Here is a 21,811-nt window from a genome sequence, read left to right as displayed (position 1 = left end):
GCTTGATGTTTTTATGCTGCCAAACCACTAGATGGAGGCAGCGCGACACTTGTGGCATCTGTAAGTAGGCCCACAGTCTATGCTAGAGCATTACAGGACAAAACTGATGATGCCTTGATAATTTGGAAGGAGGAATTATTGTTCGTCGATATATTCCATCGTGTCTGAGGTAATGGTAGCCTCTTGAAGTAATTTACCGCCTTTTTTTACAATAGTAACTCGTTTGTTGTAGCTCTCCTTATTTTTGGCGTCATGTTTTGAAGTATAATTATATACAGTGGATAGCCTGCGGAAAGTATTCAGACCCCCTTACGTTTTCTATTCTTTTTTATATGGCAGCTATTTGCTAAAATGTTGTGTTTTCCCTCATTGATGTACACACAGTAGCCTATATTGACAAAAAAAAACTGTCAATATACTTGAATACTTGACTTCCCTGCTGAAAAATCCAGCTAAACCAGCCTAGGCTGGGTTTAGCTGGTTGACCAGCCTGTTTTTAGAGGGGTTTTGGCCATTTCCAGGCAGGTTTCCAGCCATTCCCAGCCTGCAGGACTTAGCTGATCAGGCTGAAAAAATGATCAGCTAAAACCAGCTTGACCAGCCTGGTTTAAGCTGGACATAGCTGGTTTTGGCTGGGCTCCCAGCCTGGCTAGGCTGGTCAAGCTGGTTTTAGCTAGTCATCTCCCAGCCTGACCAGCTAAGACCAGGCTGGAAATGGCCAAAACCTCTCTAAAACCATCCTGGTCGACTAGCTAAAACCAGCCAACTAGCCTAGGCTGGTTTTAGCTGGTTTTTTTTTTCAGTAGGGTTGTTGATATTTGTTCAGATTTATAAAAAAAAAAAAGAAAAACTGAAATATCACATGACTTTCAGACCAATGACTGTAAAAAATATGGACGACACGACAGCCCCTTTTCCCATTGAACGCCTTGAGGGCAAAACGCCTGCTTGACAGGCACAAACTGTCGCAAAGACTGCTGAAATTGGAGCCTTCACATGTGCAGAAGGACTGTCTGATGGAGCCAAAGGAGGAGCCGCGAAAATGAGCGGAGTCGAACTTCCAACCAAACGCTTTATGTAAAATCAACTACGCCCCCCGAACTTCTCAGCATGCGTTTGCTGTCATATCAACACAAATGGATGTAATAACGTTAACAAATATGATGCTTTTATATATTCAATCGCGCCAGCTCCGGGCCGCAGCGCATAACCTACTCGCGGCGTCACGGGCTGATTTCGGCTCGCATGCGGCAGCGACGGCTCGCTCGGCCGCCGCATCTGGCTCGATTGACTCGGGCTGGATTCGGGCAGTGAGTCCAGGCATCCGGAGTAGGTCCAGCAGAGGTAGTCAGTCTGAGGGGTAAGTCTCCGGCAGGCGAGAATCTAGCTGGAACTGGCCCGAGTGTATTTTGCTATCTGGGTGGTTAGGCGTGTATCAACAAACTAATAAAGCCTGAAAAAAGCCCTGAACTTAGCGAATAAACAGTGTTCCACCAGATCATGTATGTCAGAAACTGTAGTTTACTGCTGAACTCATTTTGTCATGGTAAAATAACACAGAAATCGAATAATAACACTTCAGTCTCCTGCCGAAGCTCAGACGCGCTGCTTTGAGAAACTGTCAATCACAGCTGTCAATCACGATGACACACCTAGCATTAAATTACTGCTAATAACAAACTGTTTACAAAAATGAAGATCTGCACCTATTTCAGCACAATAACCAGTGCCTTAATCGACCAGAACCATCTTTAGGGACATTTTATTGCAAGTGTAATAATTTTTTTTATTTGGGCTCAAATCTCCTTCATTAACACGGAGGAGGCGGGCTTTATGACTTGTACTGCAGCCAGCCCCCAGGGGGCGATCTAACGGCCGAGACCTTCACTAGAAAGTAAACCATCAGTTTAGCCCTCCAACAGTCGCGGCTTTATGGCAGTGTGGCCCGACACATGAGAGCCCGCATGGAATTTGCTAAAAAACACCTGAAGGACTTCAAGAGGATGAGAAATAAGATTTTCTGGTCTGATGACAACAAGATAGAACTTTATGACTTTAATTTGAAGCAGTATTTGTGGAGAAATCCAGACACTGCTCATCAACTGTCCAAAACAGCAATGAAGCATAGTGGTGAGCATCATGCTTTGGAGGTGATTTCAGGTGCAGGGATTGGATGACTGCTCTTGAGGAATACGGCCAAGCACAGGGATATCCTGGACGAAAACCATCTCCAGAGTGCTCAGGACATCAGACTGGGCTGAAGATTTACCTTCCAACAAGACAATGACCCTAAGCACACAGCTAAAACAACGGAGTGGCTTCACAACAACTCCATGACTGTTCTGGAATGGCCCAGCCAGAGCCCTGACTTAAACCCAATTGAGTATTTCTGGAGAGACCTAAAAACACCATCCAACCTGACAGAACTGGAGAGGATCTGCAAGTAGGGATGGCAGAGGATCCCCAAATTCAGGTGTGAAAAGGTGTGTTGCATCTTTCCCAAAAAGACTCATGGCTGTATCCGCTTGTTAAAGTCGTGACGTGTGGAATACTGTTTCTGGGTCCAAGTTGCTGCTCGTTTGAATTGAGAAAATATTTGTTTATGGCCACTTTTGGTCCTATCACACACTAACGTGAATTTTATCTAAAACCATGTTGTACAACAGTCTCTAGACTTGCTGCATCACAAAAATAATATATATATATTTAGCGGTTTATTAAAAAAAATTCTCTTTCTGGATATTAGGTATGGGTATAAATATTGTGATCGTGATTTTCGAAAGTATTACATGGCTTTGTAAACATTTAATATTACCATTTAATGAGTCTCCTCATGCAGTTTGAGACCCAGAAGCCACTTCGCGTGATGTCACACTTAACAAAAGGATGCTCTGCTAAATACTGAGCAGAGGGTCTGAATACTTAAGACCATGTGACAACAGAAAATATCTATAAGACTTGTCTTCTCATGGGAAATTATTAAGTTTGGCCTAATACTTAAGGATAAAAAGATATCTTATATAATAAATAATTTGATGTTATTATTAAAATTCTATATTCATAAATGTAATATTTTTTAAACTCAAGACTAGTGGTGTTGAAAGAAGAATTTTTAGTATATTTGAAGACATTAAGAGAGATGAAAAGACAAAAAGCAAGATATTTAAATTCATCATTAGATGATTTTGGTTTCATATTTTAATTTTTACTTTAACTCCCCTGGTACTTAAGTTTCTTTTGCATTCATTTATTTATTGTTAATTTTTGTTATTTTATTTATTTATGTTGTATTGTTAACAAGCATGGAAAGATTGTGAATGTATGCAATTTGATTGTTATCTCAGTCTTTTGTGTAATTCTAAGAAGTATTAATGCTTTTCTGTTACTGTTCAAGCTTTGTTAATAAATAAATAAATAAATTTAAAAAACCTGAAGACCATGTGATAATTCCGTTTTTCTTTTTTAATAAATCTGCAAAAATGTCAGCAATTCTGTTTTTCTGTCAATATGGAGTGCTGTTGTGTTCATTAGGGAGGAAAAAAATGGCTGCAAATGGCTGCAATATCTAGTAATTTAAGGATTTGAATTCTTTCTGTACACACTGTATATATTGTATTCTTGTGCATGCATGCACTGAAAAAACTGATGCAAACAATTTATTTGTGTTGAATTTAAACAAACAAATTACATTTGAAAATGTTAAACTTAATTTGTTTGTTTAAATTCAGCCCAAATAAATTGTTTTCAACCACTTAACGTATACGATTTGAGTAAATCCAAGGAATCATCTTTGGAAGAAAAAAAATTCAGCAGTGTGTGTAAATGAGTGTATAACAGTAAATTGTTGTAAAAATTTGTTTGTAAAAGTTTACAAATAAAATTCAGTGGTGAAACTAATTTGTGGTTACCATTATTTAAATACAAAAACATATAAATATTAGTAACAAATTAATGATTTTTATTTTATTTATTTATTATTTTTGTACTGAAAGCATAGTGCTCAAAAAGAAAAGGAAAAAAACTGAAACATTTCAATATATTTTTGTTTTTAAGAAGTCAGTCCAGCTGGAAAAAAAACTGCAAAGTAGGTGTGGTGCACTGAAAAAAAAATATTCAAAGATGATTCCTTGGATTTACTTCATTTTTGTTTACGTCAAGTGGTTGTAAACAATTTATTTGTGTTGAATTTAAACAAACAAATTAAGTTGAACATTAATAAACTTAATTTGTTTGTTTTAATTCAACACAAATAAATTGTTTGCAACAGTTCTGCATGCAACCCTTTTTTCAGTGCTTTTGGTGCTGGTTCTTCATGGTCCTTTGCTGGTTGAGACCAGAACGATGACTAGTAAAGAAACAGCCTAAACTAGCATCCAAACATAACATATTATACTGCTTTTTTCTGCGGAAAGAATGAAAGCAAACAATGACAACATTTCGTAGCAAATCGACATTTCGAAGGCCAAATACAAGAGTAAGAAACCCTCTAAAGGTTGAAGTCCTGTGAATGAGAAGAGAAACACCATATCCTTTGATCAGTGATCTACCAGCCTCTGAAATCTGCTAATCCATGGCTGATATTGTACAGTGCTGGAGGTAAACTGATGTGGGGCTGCTCCTCTACGTGTTTTTAAAAGGTGTGAACAATCTGTCTGGTTCAAATGCAGCAAAGCGTGTAACATGCCTCAAATATGCGGAGAGATGCCCTGGCAAGCCTTTCATTACTGTGATACAGCACTCGTGATAATGGATTTTAAAACACAGGTACAGTAGCCTAGTAATAACACGTTGGACAGAAGTGAGAGGAAGAACATGATAAGAGCACGCTAATCTTTTTCACCGCTGGAATTCACATAAACCCTCTTGTATTTACTGAAGATGAGCTGAGCAAACTTTCAGTGTGTGTGTGTGTGTGTGTGTGTTAATTAAAAGGAACATTTTCAAGCTAAAGTGTACAGAATACATATCCCGTAGTCTTTTAAAAGCTTGTTTGATGTGTGCTATATCTTCTTTTAGATCTGCTGTTATGACGGTGATTTCATCCCTGATCATGTTGGTTCAGAATATATGGCAACAGAGCTTTAGGCAATATTTATAGCCTATTATATAAACAACGGGGGTGAAATATTCTCGTCAAGTAACACAATGAATTATTGTTTGGCTTTTTGTATTATTTTATTGACTTGCTTGCAAAACATACAACAAAACAATTTTGTTATTAATCTTTTTGTCTCTTTTTGCTTCTCAATCCGGAGTCTTTAAATTAGCCAATTATTCATTCAATCATTTTTCTTCAGCTTACTCCCTTTATTTATCACGGGTTGCCACAGCGAAATGAACCACCAACTTTTCCAGCATATTTTTTACTCAGCGGATGCCCTTCTAGCTGCAACCTAGTACTGGGAAACACCCATACACAATCTCATTCACATACACTACGGACAATTTAGCTTAATTCACCTATAGCGCATGTCTTTGGACTGTGGGGGAAACCGGAGCACCTGGAGGAAACCCATGCCAACACGGGGAGAACATGCAAATTCCACATAGAAATGCCAAATGACCCAGCTAGGACTTGAAACAGGGACCTTGTTGCTGTGAGGCGACAGTGCTAAGCACAAATTTGCCTATTTAAATAAAAAATTTAAACATTATAATCCTTGATGTGATAGGAAAATACAACACAAAAGCAAACTAACATTACCTGACCTATATATATATATATTTTATGGCTACACTTTACAATAAGGTTCATTAGTTAATGTTACTTAATGCATTTACTAACATGAACAAAAACTGAACAATACATCTACTACTGGATTTATTCATGTTATTTAACATAATGAAAATACAGTTGTTCATTGTTAGTTCATGTTAACTCATGGTGCATTAACTAATGGTAACAAGCATGAGTTTGGATGTTAATAATGCATTAGTAAATGTTCAATTATGATTAATAAATGCTGTACAAGTGTTGTTCATAATTAGATCATGTTAGTAAATGCATTAACTAATGAACCTTATTGTAAAGTGTTACCATTTTTATTCTACTTTTGCAGTTACCAGAGGTGCAAGCTTATATTTCATATTCACACTAGTACTCAAAGTTATAGTGTAAAGAAGAAGAACAGTAGCATCTGAGATTCTGTGGTGTGTATATATATTTAGCGCTTCACTTTTTTCACATTTTTTTATGTTACAGCCTTATTCCAAAATGGATTATTTTTGAATATGATGCCACAAGCTTGGCACACCTGTCTTTGGGAATTTTTGCCCATTCCTCTTTGCAGTACCTCTCAAGCTCTATCAGGTTGGATGGGAAGTGACGGTGTACAGCCATTTTCAGATCTCTGAGGTCAAGAGCTTCAGGTCTTCGTTCAATATGTCTCTGTACATTGCTGCATTCATCTTTCCCTCTCTTCTGACTAGTCCTCCAGTTCCTACTGCTGAAAAACATCCCCACAGCATGATGCTGCCACCACCATGCTTCACTGTAGGGATGGCATTAGCCTGGTGATGAGCGGTGCCTGGTTTTCTCTAAACGTAACGCCTGGCATTCACTCCAAAGAGTTCAGTTTTGTCTCATCAGACCAGATCATTTGGTTTCTTATGATCCAAGAGTCCTTCAGATGCCTTTTGGCAAATTCCAGGCCAGAGTGGCTTCCGTCTGGCCACTCTACCCTGCAGACCTGATTAGTGGATTGCTGCACAGATGGTTGTCCTTCTGTAAGGTTCTCTCTCCACAGAAGAATGCTGGAGCTCAGACAGAGTGACCAACGGGTTATTGGTCCGTGACTAAGGACCTTCTCCCCTAATCACTCAGTGTAGATGGCCGGCCAGCTCTAGAAAGAGTCCTGGTGGTTCCAAACATCTTCCACTTACAGATGATGGATGCCACTGTGCTCACTGGAACTTTCAGAACAGCAGACATTTTTCTGCAACCTTCCCCAGTCTTGTGCCTCAAGACAATCCTACAGACAATTCCTTTGTCTTCATGCTTGGTTTGTGCTTTGACATGCACTGTCAACCCTGGGACCTTATATAGACAGGTGTGTGCCTTTTCAAATCATGTCCAATCAACTGAATTGACCACTGGTGAACTCCAATTAAGCTGTTGAAAGATCTCAAGAATGGTCAGTGGAAACAGATTGTACCTGAGGTCAAATTACACTTACGATTACACTTATAGGTCTATTCACAATCCACATCCACACTGGCATTTCATCTAGCATTTCTTAGCAGCCCTCCTTCCACACAACCGCTGAAAACGCACATACCGTGACCACACACACACACTCACATTGTCATGCGCTCGAGACAATGGGTCCAGGCAGTCAGCGGGTCAGTAGACTGGTTCAATCTTTCGTTTTCACGCTTGTACTTAGTAATTTTATTGAAAAGAAAACCTCAGATACACTGTTGTCTGATACCCGTTGTTTGTGCACCTTTTTTACTAACCAACTTTGTCGACGCCATTAAAATGACACTGATCACTATGCCTATTCACGCCTATTCACAAGTGATTGACAGGTGGTAATTATGTGTATACTAATATTTATTCATTTATGATTTGGTTATGGTTAAAACAAAGACAATGTGGGTCAGGTAGTTAAAGCGGTATGCTGCAAACAATTAATTCGTTATGAATTAATTATCCATAATTGATTCACCACCACCTATGATGACGATGCCATCGTCCATCGCAATGTTTCATATTAGACATCGTACGATGCCAAATTGGTCAACATCACACAACGCTACTGTGAATACTGATGTACATGTGATTTTTCAGTTGTTTTTTTTTTTTTTTTATAAATTTTATTTTATTGATTTATTTTTTAAAATATTATTAATTAAATCAGGAAATTATCCTTGACAACCGTATTTACCTTAGGTCCACTGGCTTCAGTAAAGTTTGGTTTTTGGTCCTTCATAAGAAAAAGTTTGGTCATAAAAAAAAAGTTTGGTCAACACCAGCAGCTTCTCCACGATGGATGTCCAGCGTTCTCCAGCCTTCAGTGCGTAGACTGCAGCTCTTTACAGTACATTTGGCCAGAGGAAAAATGGTTGTGCCCAACTGAGCCTGGTTTCATTCAAGGTTTTTTTTTCTTCACTTTTGTCAGTTGGTAAAGTTTGTTCCTTGCCACTGTCACCACTGGCTTGCTTGGTTTGGGCCCTTGTGCTGTGCATCGATGGATTTGCTCTTAAGTGTTTGAACTTTTAGCAGTGAAAATTAAACCACACTGATCTGAAATAAACTGAACTTCAACTCTGAAAACTGGACTAACACAGTTTCAGTTTACTAGAACTTCTGATAAGCTGCTTTGACACAATCTACATTGCAAAAGTGCTGTAGAAATAAAAATGAATTGAATTGAAATATAAGTCCAAGGCAGATATTTAATTTTCTCATATTTATTTTTGTTGAGTACCCTTGCCAAAAGTAGGATAATGGACTGTCACAATGACATATTAAGAAAAGTAACTGCCAACTGCCCATGATTACTTTTATAAAGCTGCTTTGGAACAGTAATTATTGCTCTTTAAAATGTTATACAGTTTATTAATCTCTTAAAAATTGTTTCAGTGTGACTGATAAATCAGTGTGCCATTAATCGTCATCAAAATGATTTCATTGCATTGTGATCATAGCTAATGATTCAGTTTGGCTAATTTTACTTGTAGCAGGGCCCCTGAAATCAGTGTTTTTCCATATGAATGTCTTTTCCTTAGAAGTCTGGGAGGTAAGTAAGCAAGTGCTGATTTACGTGCACTTCCCGGACACACTACAAGTTTCGTCACTCGTTTGCCACCCAGTATTATAAACAAAGAGGTGAGAGCCTTTCCACAGGTCATTCACTGACTGCTCTTTCTCAGACTTCTGTTTCACTCTAAATGATATCCAAAACTTTTGCTACTCACTGCTGTTTGTGGCTGTTAGCTCAACGTAAACAAACAGTAACAACAGCAAGTCCATCAATAACTTTCTGCAGGGATTAATTTCAAACAGCAGTGCTCGCTGGAATAAATTTAGCCTGGCTGCTTCTGGCTTCTTGGATTACAATGTATCGGCTATTAGTAGTAACAGAAATAACCACTGATGGAGGATCAGCTAACGACAGAAAAAAGAAGTGCTTGGATTGTGTATGGGATTATTCTTATGATTCTTTTTTCTTAAAAATTCAATTCCAAAAAAAAGCAAAAATTACTTTTTAATTTTGAACAAAAACTTAGAGATAGTTCACCCAAAACATTAAGATCTCCTCACTATTTGCTCACTGCAAGATGATTCTAAGCCTTTTTACATTACTTTATCCTGTTGCACACTAAACAAAATATTTTAAAGAAAGCTGAAAAAAAACAAATACTGTGGAAGTCAATGGTTACAAAAACCACCTTCTTTCATCTGAGAAATATCGATAAGTTACGAAGTATGCTATCCATCTCAGATGCAGAAAAGCTAGTTCATGCTTTAATGACTTCTAGGCGGGATTACTGTAATGCTCTGTGTAATGAAGTTCACGGCCCTTTGGCCGCCGGGAAGAAGGAGGCGGAGAACCGATGCAGTTTTTAACTGATTTATTAACAACAGTGATGGCAGCTCCTCACGGAGGCTGCCGTCTAAACCAAAACAAACGGACGGCAGCTCCTCACGGAGACTGCCGTCAAACTAAAAGCAAAAGTCAAAAATGTCCGAGCCCGGTCCTCTCTCGCCTTCCTCTGCCATCGTTCCTCCTTTTATTGTCCAGAGCTCCTTCCGTGGGATCCGAGGCAGGTGCGCACCGCAGGTGTATCCACTTACGCGGTGGCCTCACTCCGTTCCCACGGCTCTCGGCCACGCCCCCTCGCCACACTCTGTTTGCTGGTTGCCCAGCATCCTCTATTAACAAACTTTAGCTAGTACAAAATACAGATGCCAGAGTTCTCATCAGGTCATGAAAATTTTGTGACATTTTGTTAGAAATCCTCATAAGCTTTACATGTTTGTTTCTATTTATATTTACATAACTGCTATTTTCATTTATAACACTCCATTTTTGCATCTCATTTTTAAATGCATTATGAAAAGCAGCTACGTTAATTATTTTCTTTATTCTCTAGTTACACTTGGGGAGACTCAACCTGAGGCCTCTAGAGATTGTGCAGCGCCCTTGATGTAAAGCAATGATATCCATATCCAAGGTATCCATAATCCTCGATCAGGCTGTATCCTGAGCAGATGCTGTGGTGGTTATGGAGGAGTGGAGAGCATGAGTTTGTTTCCTAAAAGCCCCAGTGACAGACAAGTCTTCGCATTGATCCTTTGGGCCAGCAAAGGAACACCCGCGGGTGACCTACTCACACCTGCAGCTTCTCCACGATGGACCTCCAGCATTCTCCAGCCTCCGGTGCCTAGACTGCAGCTCTGCGCAAAAAGTTTGTCCAGAGGAGAAATGTCTGTGCCCAAATGAGCCTAGTTTCTCTCAAGGTTTTTTTCCTTCACTTTCGTCAATTGGTGAAAATTAGTTCCTTGTCACTGTCGTCACTGCCTTGCTTGGTTTGGAACTTTTGGAGCAGCACATCGATGGATTTGCTCTTCAGTGTTTGGACTTTTAGCAGTGAAAATTAAATCACACTTGACAACTAAACCGGACTTCAACTCTGAAAACTGGACTGAGACACAGATTTAGTTTACTAGAACTTCTATGTTAAGCTGCTTTGACACAATCGACATTGTAAAAGCATTATAGAAATAAACATGATCTGAATTGAATTACAAATTATTAGCATTCTTAAAAAAATATGAAGAACTCAAACAGGTTTGGAACAAGTAAAGGGTGAGTAAATAGTGACTGTATTTTCAGTTTTGGGTGAACATTGCCTTTAAGGTCTTATAATGCATTTAAAATAAATAAATAAATAAATATAATTAGCACTGGTAAATCACATTTAAAGATATCCCTTTCAAAATTATAGATTATACTGCTAACATTATACTGTTATTCAATTGTTGGTTTGGTTACCAACATTATTTAAAATGTCTGCGTGTGTGTAAATGTTGACAGATTTCAATTTTTGGTGGATTTTTCCGTTATTTTCTTTTGCTACATTTTTGACTGTTTTCATTAGATTGAGCGGAGGAAGCCCACCTAAGCCCACCTAATTCTAGCTTTCCCACAGAGGTCTTGCGTGTTATGATAAAACAGTTAAGATTTAACCCATTAGTGTGATTTAAGAGTCTGCTGACTGAACTGACTGACCTGCTAACGGAGGAAGATCTCGCACAAATGTGTCTGCCGACACAAACATACTGATACAGTGCAACGGTAAACATGAACTCGACCCTGTGTTGAGTCACAGCTGTGTTTAAAAACTGTGTTTCACCAAACCTCTCGGAAGCAATTCATTCACCCCAATCTCCTCAGCTCCACTTCCTTTCCTGTATGTCAATATGCTGTGCTCCTCAAGGACTTCAAATGTGGTGGAAGGAGCTTGTGTTTATTTGTGCTGGAGTGATATCAGTAAATCTTTGCACCACAAAAAGCCTGATATGGTGATAGAATCAAGGAGGGAACTCTAGTTTATCGTGACATCTCTGGATAGCTTGCACAGTCATGCATGTATGTCTGCCGCTGCTGCACAAATAGCATACAGGAAATTTTAGGGGTAGTTCACTCCAAAGTGAATATTCTGTCATCATTTACTCACCATTTATACACTGAAAACCCTAATAAGTTGACTGAGCTAAATTAATTGAGTAAACTCGTTGCCTCAATTTAATTGAGTAATGGAGTCTCCCAAAACTTGCATGTATGAGTTTATTTAACTTGCCGGTTTTGTAGATTATACTTAAATTGTTCAGTTTACCAAACTTTGTACTTAAGTAGATTATACTTGAATTGTTCAGTTCACCAAACTTTGTTCTTAGGTATGCAGAAGGACTGCTCATGTCTAAGTCTCGGATGACACTAACAAATCAGATTGTACAATGCAAATGCAATGTCACCTGAGTGGGCGGGGCTGCATCATAGTTGAGAGTGATGCTGCACGCAAGAGATGCTCTGTGTAATACTTGCTACTGGAAACACCTTGTATTGCATCTAAATGAAGGACATGTCAATAGTGATGAGACATAACCCAAAAGAACTTGTGCCTTATGAATACTACTTGCTAGATGGATCAGTTGGCAGAGTGCTTTTGAAAGTGAGCAAAGTGATCATTGTGTATAGGAATGGATGAGTGGAGACATATGAATGATGGGTCAGAAAGAAATATTCACCTCTATGCTGCAGCTCAGCTGCTGAAACTCATGGACCAGTCAGAAGACCTGAAACTGCACACAGAGTAACAGGGTCAGCAGCTGCTTCATGTGGCAGTGGTCTCCTTTGGAGTCTATAGGCATGCCACCAAAGAGGTCTTACCTGGTGAAATATACCTCAAATGCCACTATTTATGCTAATTATTATGGTCTTGGAAATGAAGTAGCAGGGATGGGCTTAGTGTGGGACCTGATAGGAGGAACTCATTTAGGCAGTTCATGTGGCGTCCTACACCTCCAGTGCAGACTTCAGAAGGCATGTTCACTATCATGTTTACTATCAGACCAGTCAAGTTTAGACTGCTTATGTATAAATTAAGGGCAAGACACGTGCATATATTGTGGCCTGACATATAGATTCCTGAGGATGACAATTACAAGTCATGGATCTTTTGTCAGATCAGCAAATGCAGTTTCTGAATTCAGGATGGCTGGCCAAACAAGCTGCTTTTGTCCCGAATGATACTAACAAATTAGAATGTAAAAAAAACACATTGTCATGCGGGTAGGCGGAGCTACTTCGTAGCAAGGGGCATGCTGCACACAAGAGATTATGGCAAATAACTTGGCTGCTATCTAACTCACTCATTTATTAATTCATTTTCTTTTTCGGCTTAGTCCCTTTATTAATCAGGGGTCACCACAGCGGAATGTACCACCAACTTATCCAGCATATGTTTTACCCAGCGGATGGAAAACACTGGAAAACACCCACACACTCTTGCATTCACGCCATACACTACGAACAATTTAGTTTCTTCAATTTACCCATACCACATGTCTTTGGATTGTTGGGGAAACTGGAGCACCCAGAGAAAACTTACGCCAATACAGAGAGAACATGCAAACTCCACACAGAAATGCCAACTGACCCAGCCAGGGCACGAACCAGTGACCTTCCTGCTGTGAAGCGATTGTGCTACCCACTGCGCCACAATGCTACCTTCTAACTCACTCGACAAACATTAAAGACAGTGACTTAGTGAATGTTATACTGGTATACTGTGCTGCATTGTGTGTACATTGAAGGACCACACACATAACCATATGTACACCCATCAAGTCCTTCAGTAAACTATATCGCAATCACCTATCCTGAGTGCTTCTCTTTAATTAAGAAACACTCATTCAGTCTTGACTGACTGTCTATTGTGTTTCACAACATTAATATATCAACCAACCCCTTATTTTCACCTGTTTCATACCATCATCGTCTATGGAAATTAATGGTTGGAAGTTTTCAGATTTCTTCAAAATATCTTCTTTTGTGTTCAACAGAAGAAAGAAACTCCTAAAAGTTTGGAACCACCTGAGTGTATTGTAAATGGTGAGTACATTTTCATTTTTGGGTGCACTATCCCATTAACTATAGATTGCAATATAGGCTCATTCTAAAAAAAACGTAGCCCTTTATACATTTCTGGAGATCATTAATTATGTAGCCAAAAGTATGTATGGTGGCATTTTGTCTTTAAAACAACTGCTACGGGGTGGTATGTTGCCGTTCCTGCACTTACCAGCTGACTGCTTACCACAGTATGGACTGCTTTCCTGCTGTTACCAGTTTGTCCAGTAGCTCGCCATATACGCCTGCAGACTTGAGATGCAGAGAGGAGTTGACCATGACAATGGGGTTCGAGTCTGGTGAAGAATGGTTTCAGAAAACAGGTAAGACAAAAACAAAAGTGAAAAAATAAAATAAACAAGTAAATAACAGGGTGAAAATGTGGTAAAACCTGAAAATATGGTCAAAATTAGGCAAGGACTTTTTTTCTGGATTGCTTTTTAAAACTGTGTTGAGTTCAGAGAAGTGTGTGGACGGGTCAGTCAGTGCTTTTGAAAACACTATTTGTTGGGTTTAGGGATTGAGGAGGGTGGGTCAGTCAGTCAGTCATTTGACAGCGGCCTCAGGTGAATTTATGTGAGAACAGCAGGTGCGAATGGCACTCGCAAGATAAATTTAAGATCTAAAAAGTGCACACAGCGACCTCTGGTGGATTCACAAAAAAAAAAAAAAAACGTAGCTCCAGGGACAAATTAGAAAATGTATATAGCAGTACAATTCCAGAATGAGCATTGTGATTTGTGATTTCAGACAAACCCTGATGCAGGTCCAGCTTTCAGCAATCACTGAATCAGACTCTTTAAATGGATGCGGATGCAGCAAATAACAAAATGCAAATGCAACCAGGAAAATGGTACAGGAAAGTTAGTTCTTGGAGACTCAAATTCCTTTAAGAAATTTCTGTAACTACCTGGGATTCCTCAGATCATTTGGTTTAAGTAGGTTAGGAATTCCAAGAGTTCAGTCAAAGCAGGGTGAATCTGCCTTCAGCTACTGCACCCCCCTGCTGCTGGATTCAGCTTCCAGAAATGATCAGATGTGCTCCAACATTAGACATGTTCAAATCAAGACTGAAAAGACATCTGTTTAGCTGTGCCTTCACTGATTGAGCACTGTGCTACGTCTCACAGATTGCACTATTATGTCTTTCTTTTTTTCATTCTTTTAAATTTAAAACCTGTTTTAATCTGTAAAAATAACTCTAAACATTTTCAATAATAATAATTTATTCTTATATAGCGCCCTTAATTTTTTTAATCTGTTTTTAATAATTTTATTCTTTGTTTTTATTTTCTTATACCTGTTTCTTTGTTTATATAAAGCACTTTTCCATTGTGTATGAAATGTGCTATATAAATAAACTTGCCTTGCCTATAATTTGAGCATGGATCCCAAGCATGGGTGGCACAGTGGCTCAATGGTTAGTACTGTCGCCTTACAGCAAGAAGGTTGCTGGTTCAAGTCCCGGCTGTGTAGGGTTTGCATGTTCTCCCCATGTTCACATGGGTTTCCTCCAGGTGCTCCGGTTTCCCCACAGTCCAAACATATGTGCTATAGGTGAATTGAATAAGCTAAATTGGCTGTAGTGTATGAGTGTTTCCCAGTAGTGGGTTGCAGCTGAAAGGGCATCCGCTGTGTAAAAAATATGCTGGATAAGTTGGCAGTTAATTCGGCTGTGGTGACCCCTAATGAATAAAGGGAATAAGCTGAAGGAAAATAAATGAAAAAGAATCCCAAACATTGGTCTAAGCAGCCGTAAGAACGTCATTTTGAAAAGAGGAATTAAAGTTTCATGAGCAAAACTGAAAGTTGTTTTGCACATGAAAACTGAATTCCTTTATAACACATTTATAACACATGCCTTGTTTACACTGAACAGGACAGTACAGTTTAATACACTACTGTACAATTTGGTATGAGTCACCAATATCAGTCTTGCATTTTCACACTTAGTTGGTAGTTGGTAATGAAACAAAATTCATCCACATTTCAATGCAATGTGTGGACTTTTTAGATGTTCTACCAGTCAAGCTACATAAAGTTATGAAGTGTAATATGTAAATGAATGAGCACAACACAACACAACAAAAGTCTTGTCGTCGACCCCAGTTGTAAAAGCAACAAATAATAACTTGCGAGAGATCTGGCAACATTGCGAGAGTGGGTGGCAACATCAACAGCCTGAGGTATCAAGACATTTGTGCTGCCCATTACATTACAAACCACAGGAGAGGGCAAATTCCTCAGCAGGATAGTGCTCCTTCTCATACTTCAGCCCCCACATCAATAATCTAAAAAGCAAAGAAGGTCAAGGTGCTCCAGGATTGGCCAGCCCAGTCACCAGACTTAAACATTATTGAGCATGTCTGGGGTAAGATGAAGGAGGAGGCATTAAAGATGAACCTAAAAACTCTTGATGAACTCTGGGAGTCCTGCAAAAATGCTTTCTTTGCCATTCCAGATGACTTTATTAATAAGTTATTTGAGTCATTGCAGAGATGTATGGATGCAGTCCTCCAAGCACATGGGAGTCATACACAATATTAATTCTTTTCCCACTGCAGCATGACTTTATATTCTATACTGGACATTATTTCTAAGTGACAAGACTTTTGTCCAAGCAGTCAGACCTTACTGTCCTAATTAAATCATTAAAAAATCAAGGCATGATCATATTTTATTTTTTGTAAAATAAGTATAATCTTGAGACCTTTACCTTTCATATAAGCCACTTCTGATACCAAATAATCAACTGGATGTCAACTTACTATTTGTTGTTCCAAAAACTTGAATGGGCGACTAAACTTTTGTTAGGTAGTGTATGTTTTACTTGCTGTAGTCATATTTGAGGACAGTGACAAGTTGGAGGATTGGTTATAATGAGTTTATTATTATGATTCTGCTGTATTTTATTCTTGTCTCCATGGCATGTTTTTTGTTTTGGTGTTTGTGCACATTTCTGTCCAAAATGAGGGGGGAAACACTCTCACACATCTGCTGCCCTCTGGGCTTTCACACTGTGAGATTATTCCAGCTACTAAGCAGCTGTTCTATATTTTAACCTTTAGCTGATGATCCTCAGAGATTTCATTCCAAATCACTCAGCTATTTACAGCTTGACGAGCAGAAGAACCTTGCCTCTCGGGTCAGAATAGTTGACATGCTTGTTAATTTTCTTATTAAACTCAGTTTAAGTCAGAAGATTGTTTGGGGTAGGTGCTCTCCGAGCTAAAAGATGTCATGTAACGATCTGTCAGCACACAATTAGTGGTGTTCCAGTAGGAATGAAGAATGTCCCTCGTTTACTAAGCTAAATGTTGTATATTTGGGAGGAACGAAAGAGAACACCTGCCTGTTTATAAAATGAATGACTGCTACCAACACATCTGGAATAAACCATTTAGTGCAGACGTCATAAGAGAAGGATACAGGAGGGAGTCATTCCTCCAGAGACCTGTTATCATTTCTGAACGTTCAAACATTGCTGTCCTGTTCACAAGGCCTTTCCCAAAACGGTCCTCACCATGTAGTCATTCCTCTCTCGTGTACCTAGTAACTCCACACAAGGAATGGATTCATTTGCACTGCTGGAAACATCACAACTGCCACTAATAAACAGCATGCGATGTGAAGTCTAGACGGGTTGTCGGGGAAACTATGTAAATGCATACGTGCTTAAGGCAGAAGTGTCGTGCACAGATATCTTCATCAGCAAAGAATGTGTAAACTTGCTGCTGTTTGTATACAATGTACAGCAAACATGTATGTGTTTGTATGTGATACTTGCATGTGGAGTTGTTTATGTGTTTTAGATGCCTCTTCAAGTTCTGAGCTCTGGGTTGAGGGGCTGTATAGGAGGAGAGTTATTAGTTTGTTTCTCCTTAGAGCAAACATACTCAAGCCATTTCAGGCAAGCAGATAGCCAGGGTCACACTGATATTCAGACCCACAGCTTGCTTGACATAGCTGCAAGTCTTATAAGAAATAAAAAGTCATAATAATTTAGTAGCTATCATTAGCTCAGTTATGTCAAGACAGCTCGATATTACCTTAATATAGCATAACTTATCATAAATATGTCATAAACATGATTTTCATAAGGCCATTATAATTGTGCCCTTTTTTCAGTGGAACAAAATTAATTTGTGATTAAAATGTACTCAATATATATACATTGAATGCTTCGTGTTTTATGTGTATCGTATATATTTTCATATTTCCCCTTTTACATTTTAATTAATTTATTTTATTTATTTGGTATTACCGTACTGGTGTTGTGTCTGCACCCTATACATACACTTGCTGTGTATTGGTATGAGGCTTGAGGAATTTGATGTTTGCAGACTGTTAGCTGTGCCACAAAAAGCCACAAAAGAGAAATTAGTGTTGGGGATGTTTGCATGTATATTGAATTTTTTTTATTTTATTTTATGACTGTTTGTTTTTCTGTTTTGTGCAAATATATAAACATTGATAAACAAAGTATTTAAAAAATACTATACACACACACACACACACACACACACATATATATATATTATATATGGGTTTCCTCCAGGTGCTCCGGTTTCCCCCACAGTCCAAAGACATGTGGTACAGGTGAATTGGGTTGGCTAAATTGTCCGTAGTGTATGAGTGTGTGTGTGAATGTGTGTGTGTGGATGTTTCCCAGAGATGGGTTGCGGCTGGAAGGGCATACGCTGCGTAAAAACTTGCTGGATAAGTTGGCGGTTAATTCCGCTGTGGCGACCCCGGATTAATAAAGGGACTAAGCTGACAAGAAAATGAATGAATATATATACAGTTGAAGTTTTTTTTCCCCCCAAATGATGTTTAACAGAGCAAGGACTTTTCACAGTATGTCTGATAATATTTTTTCTTCTGTAGAAAGTATTATTTGTTTTATTTCGGCTAGAATAAAAGCTGTTCTTAATTTTTTAAACACCATTTTAAGGTCAAAATTGTTGGCTCCTTTAAGATATTTTTTTCTTCAAAATTTGTACCATTGTAGTTGAGATCAAGAAAAAAATATTAATGATGCTGTTATAAAAATTTGTGACACTATTATGATCTTGTGACATTCATGTTTATGACAGATTTAAGACAAGTTATGTTGTCTTAGTAAGGTTAAGTTGACATGAAGACATCTCAAACAATGTCCCATTTGCATTTGGAATTAAGCACCAGCTAATGACACTTAATGATTAATAGGCATGCATTAAATCTCCTTCATATTTACTTGTGTCACTTGTGTCAAAGTATACACTAGAATGTATTTTGAAGAATGGTAAACATTTGAAGAATGTATTAAAGTGTTAGCCATTGACTTCCATAGTAGGAAAGAACAATGGCCAGAGGTTAAAAATAATCTTTAAATAAGTTTAACAAAAGAAAAGAAAAAAAAGGATTTTAAACCACTTCAGGGTGAATAAACGATCTAAGAAGATTCATTTATAACTATAGAAGTATGAGGAGATTATTTGCAAAGGCAGATAACTCCATTTTAGTCATTTTGACATGCCAATGCCTTTGCATTGAGTCTTAAAGAGTTCAATTGTTGAAAGAAGCCATTAAAATTATTTTTTTTTATTATCTTTATTACTTAATCTTAATCTATTACTTGATCTATAATAGGTCCAGATGATGCCAAATTAACAACCGTGCATCTCTGAGCAAGACAGTAGTCAGTTCTGCTATTTATGGTTTTTGAAAATGATCTTTAATGCACTGTGTAATGTAGCTTTTTTGAATGTACAGTAAAAGCACTGCAAAGGTTTAAAGATTCAAGTGCACTAAAAAGTCATCTCCTAAAATAGAAAAAATAGAATCTGAACTGATGAAATGAGTCATCAGCTAATCTAGTTTTATTTCTGTAATTGATCTACGCATACAAACTGCATAATTGCCAATGTTTGTGGTCTGCCACTTTATTATATATTTCTGCATTTCACTTTAATCATAAAGGTAACACATGAACTTCAATGCTTGCCCCTTATCTTGAATTTGTGTTTTTATTATTTTAGATACATTTTTGCTAAACACCCTTGTTTATTTCCCATGCTGAAGGATCAGATGAGAAGAGCACGCTGTAGGAAGGGTTCTTTTGGCAGAATGACAAGTTGAGTACAGCTGTCAGTGTCGGGTTTAAAGGGATTACAGTCATAGACATGTTGATTCTCTGCATGTTAGTCTGTTAAAGTCACACAGGCATAGCCGTCTGGAACATTCTCGTTACCAGGTCAGTTTTTATCCCCCTGTATTATGGCTACTAAAAATTATTTTAGCCTGAACGGTTGACCAAACATTTGGTTGTTCCTTTGGTTTTAACCTGAAACGAAAAACAATGAAACACAAATGTGAAAGTGAAGGTCAGCAAAAGAAAAATTCATGCGGTTTGTGCTACCATTAAAGTCAACCTGAAATGGAAGTTAAGTTTGCCCTTTTCCCCCCTATAGTGACATACATCCATTTGAAATGATTTCTGAAATGAGAAAAAAAGGAAGGCAGTGCATGATATCTTTTTTTTTTTTTTTTTGGAAGCGATTGGCTCATTGGAAAATGGCTGTTCCAAACAAAACTGAGAAATATTGACAAATAATTGAAGGCAAGACTAAAAGCTCTACCCTAAAGGCGTTCCATGTGACCAAAAGTGAAGAAATGTCATATTGAGGTGGGAGGAAAGGAAATTGTGAGGGCAATTGATTTTTTTTACAAAATGATAAGGTCAACTTAGACTCATTCTGAAAACGTAGCCCTATAAACATTTCTGAAGATCACAAACTATGTAGCTAGAAGTATGTACAGTTGAAGTTAGAATTATTAACCCTCCTTTAATTTTATTTCCCAAATGATGTTTAACAGAGCAAGGAAGTTTTCACAGTATGTCTGATAATATTTTTTTTTCTGTAGAAAGTCTTATTTGTTTTATTTTGGCTAGAATAAAAGCAGTTTTACATTTTTTAAAATCCATTTTAAGGTCAAATTTATAAGCCCCTTTAAGCTATATTTATTTGCGATTGTCTAGAGAACAAACCATCATTATACAATAACTTGCCTAATTACCCTAACCTGCCTAGTTAACCTAATTAACACAGTTAAGCCTTTAAATGTCACTTTAAGCTGTATAGAAGTGTCTTATCTAATGTAATAAATACATTTAGTAAAATATTAATCACTATCATCATGGCAAAGATAAAATAAATAAGTTCCGTTAAACAGAAATTGGAGAAAAAATTAAACAGAGGATCTAATAATTCAGTCGGCTAATAATTCTGACTTTGTCATTAAAACAAATGCTACCAGGCCATATGACACAGATCCTTTTTGAACTACCAGCTGACCACTTACTTCCGTATGGATGGCTTTCACACTGTTACCAGTTTGTCCAGTTAACTTGACAAGTATGTCGGCGGATGCAGATGCAGAGATGAGCTGACAACGACGATGGGGTTCGAGTCACCGAAGAAAGGTTCCAGAAAGCTTAAAAATTGCTTATTTTATTTGTCAATTGGGTTGTGGGAAGTGGTTGGGAGGGTCAGTCAATGCTTTTGAAAACACTATCGGTTGGGTTTAAAGAAGTAAGAGGGTGAGACAGTTGATTGTTCCAGTCAGTCAGTCGACAGTGGCCTCTGGTAGGTTTACATTAAAACACCAGGTGCGAATGGCACTCACAAGAGAAATTTGAGATCTGAAAAAACATACACAGCGACCTCTGGGGGATTGCAAAAAAATAATAAAATTTGTGCTCTGCAGAAATGTACATATCAGTACATTTTCAGAAAGAGCCCGGGTTGGTTAAAGTGCACAGATACATTTTTTATAACAAAGACTATAAACATAAAATGAGACTAAATAAATGAGTCATAAAATAAAAGTTTGATTTATTGCCAACTTTAAATCAATATTTCACAGCAAAATTGAAAATGTCCTCACTTTTTACTATTTCTTTCTTCTTTTGAACAGAATAGGTTATTTTGAAGAATGTTGGGAAAAAGCAGTTACTAATATCCATACTATAAATAAAAATACTATGCATGTCAATGGCATTGTTGAGGGTAACGCATTACAAGTAACGTGTGTTATGTAATAATATTAGTTTTCTAAGTAACGAGTAAAGTGACACATTACTTTTAAAATTAAGTAATAATGATATTTGAGTTAATTTTTTT

The 21,811-nt window shown here is 37.9% G+C and overlaps 1 long non-coding RNA gene across 1 annotated transcript; it reads left to right on the top strand.

Annotated features, from left to right (window-relative positions):
- Window positions 1–56: 56 nt before the first annotated feature.
- On the top strand, window positions 57–15,018 carry LOC141375129 (uncharacterized). The gene is made up of 4 exons (XR_015496239.1): window positions 57–169; window positions 13,577–13,625; window positions 13,836–13,966; window positions 14,394–15,018. It is a non-coding gene; the product is annotated as an uncharacterized LOC141375129 (long non-coding RNA).
- Window positions 15,019–21,811: the final 6,793 nt, after the last annotated feature.

Source organism: Danio rerio, chromosome 7, assembly GCF_052040795.2.
Source record: "Danio rerio strain M-AB ecotype USA chromosome 7, GRCz13ab, whole genome shotgun sequence".
NCBI lineage: Eukaryota > Metazoa > Chordata > Actinopteri > Cypriniformes > Danionidae > Danio > Danio rerio.
Note: the sequence above shows the minus strand (reverse complement) of the source record. Positions and strands in the feature narration are given on the sequence as shown.